Raw genomic sequence first — 8,758 nt, forward strand, 5'->3', positions numbered from 1 at the left:
TGTGGTACCTTTCTTGGTGCATGACATTAAGGGGTTAATGATGTCAATATAACTCCTTACTGGTTATGTTAACTTTAATCATTTGGTTAAGTCGTGTTTGCTGTGTTTCTCCACTGTAAAGCTTTTTTATTTTTATTTTTGGTAATTAATAAGTATCTTGAGGGGAAATACTTTGAATCTATGCAAATATACTGTTTTTCTCAAACTTTTGTTTGTTAATTTTAGCACTCATCCATGGTTCTGAAGCAATTTTTACCCTGTTTGCCTAGTGGTTAGTTTTTATTTCCCTCTTTCTTTTTACCTTTACCAATTGAAATTCTTCTGAAAGGAAGTGTTGTCAATTCTCCCCATTTTATTTATTTATTCAATTATTTATTATCAGTATGGATGTACAAATATTTATTTTATTCTGTGGGCTATAATTCAATATTGCATTATTTATTTTGTGGTTTAAATTTTTCCTCTTGTGACCATTCAGAATGCCTTCAAGTTGGCTCCTGTGTCCTTCCAACAATCCCCATCTTTTTGCTTGTTTGTATTTTTCATGATTTATTCAGAACCACTCACCTATCTGGGGTTGCTTTATTTTACAGAGTATTCTTTGGCCTTATTTGACATTGTCTTCAATAAATTTTTTGTTGCAGTGAGATGTATATGACAAAAAGCTTTTTCTTCTGCCTTCTTTTTTTATGATTCCATTTTATTCCCTTTGTTATTAGCTATAACTATTTGACTATTTCTTCTTTCCTCCCAAGTGGTTGCTTTAAAGTTTAAAGCATCATTAACTTATCACAATTTACTTTTAGTGATATTACACCACTTCATATATAGATTAAGGAACTTACAATACTATAAGTTGATATCTTCCCCACCTTCTTTTATATAATTGTAGTCATACATTTCACTTTTATATATGTTATAAGCCACACATTACATTGTTGTTGTTTTTGTATGAACACTCAATAACTGTCAAAAGATATTTTAATAATAAGAGAAACTTTTTGTATATTTACCCACCTCTTTACTACATCTGGTACTCTATATCATTTTATTTAATATTTCCATTTGGTATCATTTTCCTTCTACCTGAAGGACTTCCTTTGCCATTTCTTGTCATTCCATTGGTGAAGAATTTTTTTCAGGTTTATACATACTGAAAATGTCTTTATTTCACCTTCATTTATGAATAATATTTTCACTCATAGAATTCTATGAAAATCTAGGTTAACAGATTTTCTTTCTTTCAATACTTTAACAACATTAATTTAGCAATATTATTTTACTGTCTTTTATCTGGTGGTGTTTCCAATAAGAAGTCCACTGTTCTTCTTATGAGTATATAATGTGTCTTTATTTCTCTGGCTGCTTTCAAGATTTTCTGTTTATCACTAATTTCAAGCAATTTGATTATAGTGTGCCTTGGAGCAGTTTTCTTCATGTATTTTCTGCTTGGGGTTAGTTAAGCTTTTTTGATCTGTTATAGTTTTCATCAAATTGAGAAAAATTTTCACTTACTATTTCTTCAGATATTTTTTTTCTGCCCTCCTTTTCTAGAACTCAAATCACAAATCCACTACCCCACTTGAGGTTCCACAGCTCCCTGACATTCTGTTAATGTTTTTTAAATTCTATTTTTATTTTGTATACCATTTTAGTTTGTTTCTTTTGTTTTTCTTTTCCTTTCTTTTTTGGAACTTTTTATTGTGATTTGGGTGAAAGTTTATAGAATTGTTTTTCTATTCAACAATTCATGCACATTTTGATTTGTGACATTGATTGCAATCCTCAGAATGTAAAAGAACTCTTTCCACTTCCTTTCTGTGTTTCCCATTTCCATTTCTCCTTCTTTGTATCCCTTCCTGCCTTCTGAGATTTGTTGTTGTTGTTATATGCCCTCCAGCTCCTCCTTCGGTTTCTGAGGCGATATCACTGAAGTAGATTGCCCAACCTTCCGAGGAGTGACTGGGGGGTTTGAACCACCAGTCTTCTGATTAGCAGTCAAGTGCCCTAGGCACTACATTACCAGAGCTTCTGCCCTTTTGATCTCATAAGATTGATTGTTCTAAGGAGTACATACCACCCTGGTATAACTGTTCACCTTATAGGACTGTCTATCATTTGACTGAAAGTTGAATCACAGGCCCAAATGGTGTCTATGGGTCACAATCTCTAGTCTTTGTCAGACCAATAAACCTGGTCTTTTTCATGATTTTGACTTTTGTTCCACATTTTTCTCCCACTCTAACCAAGACCTTCTGTTGTCATCAATTTCAGAGCAGTCAGTAGTGGTAGCTGGGCACAAGTCTAGTTCTGGTCTCAGGGTTGAGGAGGCTGATGTTCGTGTGGTCCATTAGTCCTTTGGACTATTTGTTTCCATATGTCTTTGACCTTCTTCACTCTGCTTTGCTTTGGATGGGGAACATTAGATGGCTGCTTGCTGGCTTTTAAGACCCTAGTCACCACTCACTAAAGTAATGTTTTGGTTACTGTGATAGTTGGAGCTGTGTTAACTTGGCTGGATCACAATTCTGTGTGGTTTAAGCAGTAGTGATGTGGTTATTCCCATGATGGGATCAGATGAATATGTTTTGAGCAGCCAATCTGTTGAAAGGGAGTTTCCCTAGGGGTGTGGCCTGCTTCCAGTATATTTATGGATATCCTGGGAACAGAGATACTCTTCTGTGGATCGAGATTTTGTTGTGCTGCCTACAACTGTCCATGAGCAAACAATCCACCATTCAGACTGGAGATCTTGGATTCATCATTCATTGGAGTCAACAGCCAGTATACTGCCTGCCAACCTTGAGCTCCTCAGCCCCTGCAGGTGTGAGAGTCAGGAAAAGCCTCCAGCTTGACCTTTGATCCAAGAACTTTGGACTTGCCAGCTTCTATAAATGTGTAAGCCATTTCATAAGATAAATTTCTCTTTCTCTCTCTATATAAGCTTTACTGGTTTTGTTTCTCTAGAGAACCCAGTCTAACACATTTGGTACCAGGAGTGGTTCTAGAGAGACAAAATAATAAGAATGGGCTCCCTAAATTGGTTCTCCAATTTGATTTATTGTAAAGACACTAGTGACCCAGCCTCTGTTACTAAAGATGGCCCTGCTAATCCTTGACATGAGGTGGCAACATTAATATGCAAAATAGCACCACCAATAGATCAAGTACTTGTGAGAAGTGAGGCTCTGGGTGATTGCATATTTGATACTTTTCTGCAATTTTGTCAGCATGAGGAGTATAAGAAAGCTGGTTGGTTGGTCCTACTTACACTAGACAAAGTGGTGAAAGAGTGAGATGAGCTGAGGGCTGCTGAGTCATGGCTCAAGTGCCGCATAAAAGACCTCAGTGTTTCCAGTAATGCTTGAAAAAAATGCCTTATTTCTCCTAGTAACAGAGCTGATATTGCTGAAAACCAAGAGTCTTATTGTAAGGGTGGCTGAATTACAATGCCAATTAAATTGCCAAACCAGAATGGTGTCTGAAGTTAAAGTGAGGGCATTGATTGGGAAAAAATGGGATCCTGAAACCTGGAATGCGGATATATGGGCAGATAGTCAAGAAGATCAGGATATGGAGCCGTAAATTCTGTTCAATCCCTCCCATCTGAACAGATTACTGTAAAACCATTATCCCCTCCACTTCAGTTTGATGGGATTAGCCCAGGTGTTCCTGCTGGGTCATGAGGAAGTTCCCCAATCACCCATTGTTGCTGCTAAATCTATAACTAAAGTTAAGTCCAAGCGAGCCCCAAAAGGCGAAATAGAAAGTGTGACTAAGGAGGTGGTATGCTACACCCAAAAAGACTTACTTGATTTTGCTAACATGTACAGACAGAAACCTGGAGAATATGTATGGGAATGGCTACTGAGGGTGTGGGATAATGGTGCAATAAATGTAACATTGGATCAGTCTGAGTTTATTGATTTAGGACCTCTAAGTACAGAGTTTTCATTCAATGTTTCAGCCCGAGAGGTTAGGAAAGGATCTAATAGTTTATTTGTTTGGCCTGCTGAAGCATGGATTATATGGTGGCCTATCTTAAGTCAAGTGGAAGTACCAGAACTGCCTTAGTATAATGTAGAAGAAGGTATCCAGAAGCTTAGGGAAATTGACCTGTTAGAATGGATTTATCAGATTAGGCTCCTAAGAGCCAGAAATGGAGAGTCCAGAAGACACAGCTTTCACTAGTACGGTGAAGAATAAATTTATGAGGGGAGGTCCAACATCACGGAAGACTGCTGTGATTGCTATTTTATGTAAACTTGATTTGACAGTGGGAACTTTCCTAATTGAATTAAGACACTTAACTACTATGGGGTTGATTGGACCCCATGGTAGTAGGGGCCTACTGGCAGCAGTTAATTGACAAAGGCAAGGTGGGCGTGGTTACCATAATGGACAGCAGAGTTGAAACACTGATCAGAATAGTCTGACTCGTGTGCAATTATGGCATTGCCTACTTGTGCATGGTGTTCCTAGTAGTGAAATACATGGCAAGCCTACTAAGTATTTACTTGATCTGTATAGACAGAAGAATTCTAGGTCATGTGGACAGCAGCTGAGATTGAATCTCCAGAATACAGTCAATGGCCTCTCAATCAATTCCCAGACTTGAGTCAGTTTACAGACCCACAACCCCTTGAATGAAGGGAAGACTGGGTCCCTTTGAGGAAGGACGTCACTACATTGCCAAAAATCTATAATGTCAATCTTTCTCCCAGCCTTCTCCAAAGGGATCTGAGGTCTTTTACGAGAGTGACTTTTCATTGGGGAAAAGGAAATATTCAGACTTTTTGGGGATTACTGGACACTGGCTCTGAACTGACACTAATTCCCAGAGACCCAAAGTGTCATTGTGGCCTACCAGTCAGTGTGGGGGCATATGGAGGTCCAGTTATTGATGGACTCACACAGTGGGTCCAGTGAGTCCCCAAACCCATCTGCTAGTGATCTCCCCAGTTCCAGAATGCTGAGGTGCTTGCTGAGGGCAGAGGAAATACAGAATGCATGGTGGAAGAATGTCATTATGAATATCAGCTATGACCACGTGACCAGTTGCAGAAACGAGGACTGTGATTGTTATATTTCTTCACTGTATATGTGCATCAAATATTTGTGTTTCCTTCTGTTATGAACTGTGAAATGTAAATAAGGTTAATGAGTTACAGTTGTATGTGTGTTAGCGTATAATGTTAGGCACAAATATGACTTTATAATTGCCCTTATTTGGAGATTGTATATGGTTAAGAAAATATGTACAACTGCCAAGTTGACAAGCGGTGGACTGTGATAGTTGGAGCTATGTGTCAACTTGGCTGGACCACATTCTGTGTGTTTTAAGCAGTTGTGATATTGTTATTCCCATGATGGGATCAGATGAATATGTTTTGAGCAGCCAATCCATTGAAAGGGAGTTTCCCTAGGGGTGTGGCCTGCTTCCAGTATATTTATGGACATCCTGGGAAAAGAGACACTTTTCTGTGGATTGGGATTCTGTTGTGCTCCCTACAACTGTCCATGAGCGAACAATCCACCATTTTGGAGATCTTGGGTTTGTCATTCACTGGAGTCAACAGCCAGTATACTGCCTGCCAACCTTGAGCTCCTCAGCCCCTGCAGATGTGAGAGTAAGGAAAAGCCTCCAGCTTGACCTTTGATCCAAGAACTTTGGACTTGCTGGCTTCTATAAGTGTGTGAGCCCTTTTTCTAAGATAAATTTCTCTTTTTCTCTATATATAAGCTTTACTGGTTTTGTTTCTCTAGAGAATTGAGGCTACCCAGTTACCTAGTGCCACTCTAACAGAAGATACCACAAATGGATGGCTTTAACAAACAGGAGTTTGTTCTCCTACAGTTTGGAGGCCTTAAGTCCAAGTTCAAAGTGTGAGGCTCTAGGTGCTGAGTGAAAGCCCCTCAACCTTGGGCTCCAGCTTTGCCTCTTGCTCTGGCCCACTGAAGCTAGAAGCTTTTCTTCACTCAGACAGCTACTGGCTGCTGAGACTGACAAGCCCAAGGTTGATAAGTAAAAAGGCACAGTCCTGATGTTACCAAACAACATGGTAGGCCATTAATTTAAGTCCATTGAAAGTCCCAAGGTCAGCAGAGCCTGGCAAGCTGCTGAACAACAATACAGGTACATGCAGAGTTCAAGCATGCCATAAGCTAGAGACTATTCCCAAAGCTACTTCTTATATAGGAAAGCAGATCATATCCCTAAGGCTGCCACTCAGCTGCTTTTGGTAGATCCCATCATGGAGTTGATTGCTAGTTTCATCATGGGGAATAACTACCACCAGCTGCCCAGCCATTCAACTAGGTCCAGCTAAGTTGACACACAGCCTTAACTACCACAAGTAAGATGTAGAAAATTATCTTTATGAACTATTGAATTAGCTGTCCCCAGACACTGTGGTCCTAAGACCCTAAGCCCAGTGACTCATTCCTTGAAGGTGTTTAGTTGTTTCTAAGAAGTATTAATAAGTTTGTCCCCTGATTACTAAGTATATACATGACTATACTTACAGCACATGTAAATGTTGTTGTTGTTATGTGCCCTCAAGTCAGACCTGACTCATAGTGACCCCTCCTTGGGTTTCCGAGGCAGTATCACTACGGAAGTAGATTGCCCTGTTTTCCTTCTGAGGAGTGGCTGGTGGGTTTGAACCGTCAGCCTTCTGGTTAGCAGTCAAGTGCCTTAGGCACTATGCTACCAGAACACCCATGTAAATACATATGTAGAAATAGCCTCTGCCAGATCTATATATGGTCTTCGGTGTCGTCCTATTTGCCTACCAATACCTGTTGAGCTTTCCTGTTGGCCTGTTTATTTCATTGTTTGTTATTGTTTGATAATTGTTTGTTATTACTGATATTGTAGGATTTTGTAACTCTTGTCCATTTTTCTTGGTTCTCTAGTGCTGCTATAACAGAAATATCATAAACAGATGGCTTTAATAAGCAATAATTTATTCTCTTATAGGTTAGGAGGCTGTGTTTTGTTGTTAGGTGCTGTTGAGTTGACTCCAACTCATACTGACCCTATGTACAACAGAATGAGACACTGTCTGGTCCTATGCCAGCCTCACAATCCTTGCTATTCCTGAGCCCATCGTTACAGCCACTGTGTCAATCCATCTTGTCGAAGGTCTTCCCTTTTTTGCTGACCCTCCACTTTAGGAGCTCTTGTAGCATAGTGGCTAAAGCACTTGACTGCTAACCAGAAGGCTGGCGGTTCAAACCCACCAGCCACTCCTCGGAAGGAAGGTTGGGCAATCCTACTTCCGTAGTGATACTGCCTTGGAAACCCAAGGAGGGGTAGCTAGGAGTTGGGGCCCACTCGACGGCACATAACAACAACAACAACAACCACTTTACCAAGCATGGAATTCTTCTTCAGGGAATAATCCCTTCTGACAACATGACCAAAGTAAGTGAGGTGAAGTCCAGGCATTCTCAATTCCAAGGAGCATTCCAGCTGCACTTCCTCCAGTACTGATTTGTTCATTCTTCTGGCAGTCCATGGTATTTTCATTATTCTTTGCCAACACCACAATTCAAAGGCATCAACTCTTCTTTTGTCTTCCTTATTCATTGCCCAGATTTCACATGCATATGAGGTGACTGAAAATACCATGGGTGGGGTTAGGTGCCTCTTAGTCTTCAAAGAGACACCTTTGCTCTTCAACACTTTAAAGGTCTTTTGCAGATTTTTCCAATACAATACAATGTCTGATTTCTTGAGTGCTGCTGCCATGGGTGTTGATTGTGGATTCAAGTATAATGAAATCTTTGACAACTTCAATCTTTTCTCCATTTATCATGATGCTGCTTATTGGTCCAGTTGTGAGAATTTTCATTATATGTTGAGCTCTAATCCATTCTGCAGACCATATTCTTTGATCTTCATCAGTAAATGCTTCAAGGCATCTTCACTTTCAGCAAGCAATAAGCAGTCTGTATATTGCAGGTTGTTAATGAGTCCTCCAATCCTGATGCCTCCTTCTTCATATAGTCTAGCTTCTTGTATTATTGCCTAGCATACAGATTGAGTAAGTGTGGTGAAAGGATACAACCATGAAGCACACTTTCCTTTATTTTAAACTATGCAGTATCCCCTTGTTTTGTTCAAATGACAGCCTCTTGGTCTATGTACAAGTTCCTCATGAGCACAATTCAGCGTTCTGGAATTCCCATAATTTGTTATGGTCCACACAGTCAGATGCCTTTGCATAGTCAATAAAACACAGGTAAATATTTTTGATATTCTTTGCTTTCAGCCAAGATCGATCTGACATCAGTAATAACATTCTTCATTCCATGTCCTCTTCTGAATCCAGCTTGCATTTCTGGAAGTTCCCTGTCAATACACTGCTGCAACCATTTTTGAATTATCTTCAGTAAGATCTTACTGTCTGATATTAATGATAATTGTTTGATAATTTCCACATTGTGTGGGATCACCTTTGTTTGGAATGGGTACAAATATGGATTTCTTCCAGTCAGTTGGCCAGGTAGCTGTCTTCCAAATTTCTCGGCATAGCCGAGTATGTCTCCAGTGCTGCATCCATTTGTTGAAACATCTCAATGAGTATTCCATAAATTCTTGGAGCATTTTTTTTTTTTTTTAATTGTGATTTGGGTGAAGATTTACAGAGCCAAATTCACCATACAGCAGTTTATGTATATTTTATCTCATGACATTGACCACAGTTTACCACAATGCAACAGTTCCCCTCCTACTTCCTCTCCATAGTTA

This window comes from Orycteropus afer, unplaced genomic scaffold, assembly GCF_000298275.1.
Source record: "Orycteropus afer afer isolate SDZICR_OR568_19922 unplaced genomic scaffold, OryAfe1.0 scaffold00492, whole genome shotgun sequence".
NCBI lineage: Eukaryota > Metazoa > Chordata > Mammalia > Tubulidentata > Orycteropodidae > Orycteropus > Orycteropus afer.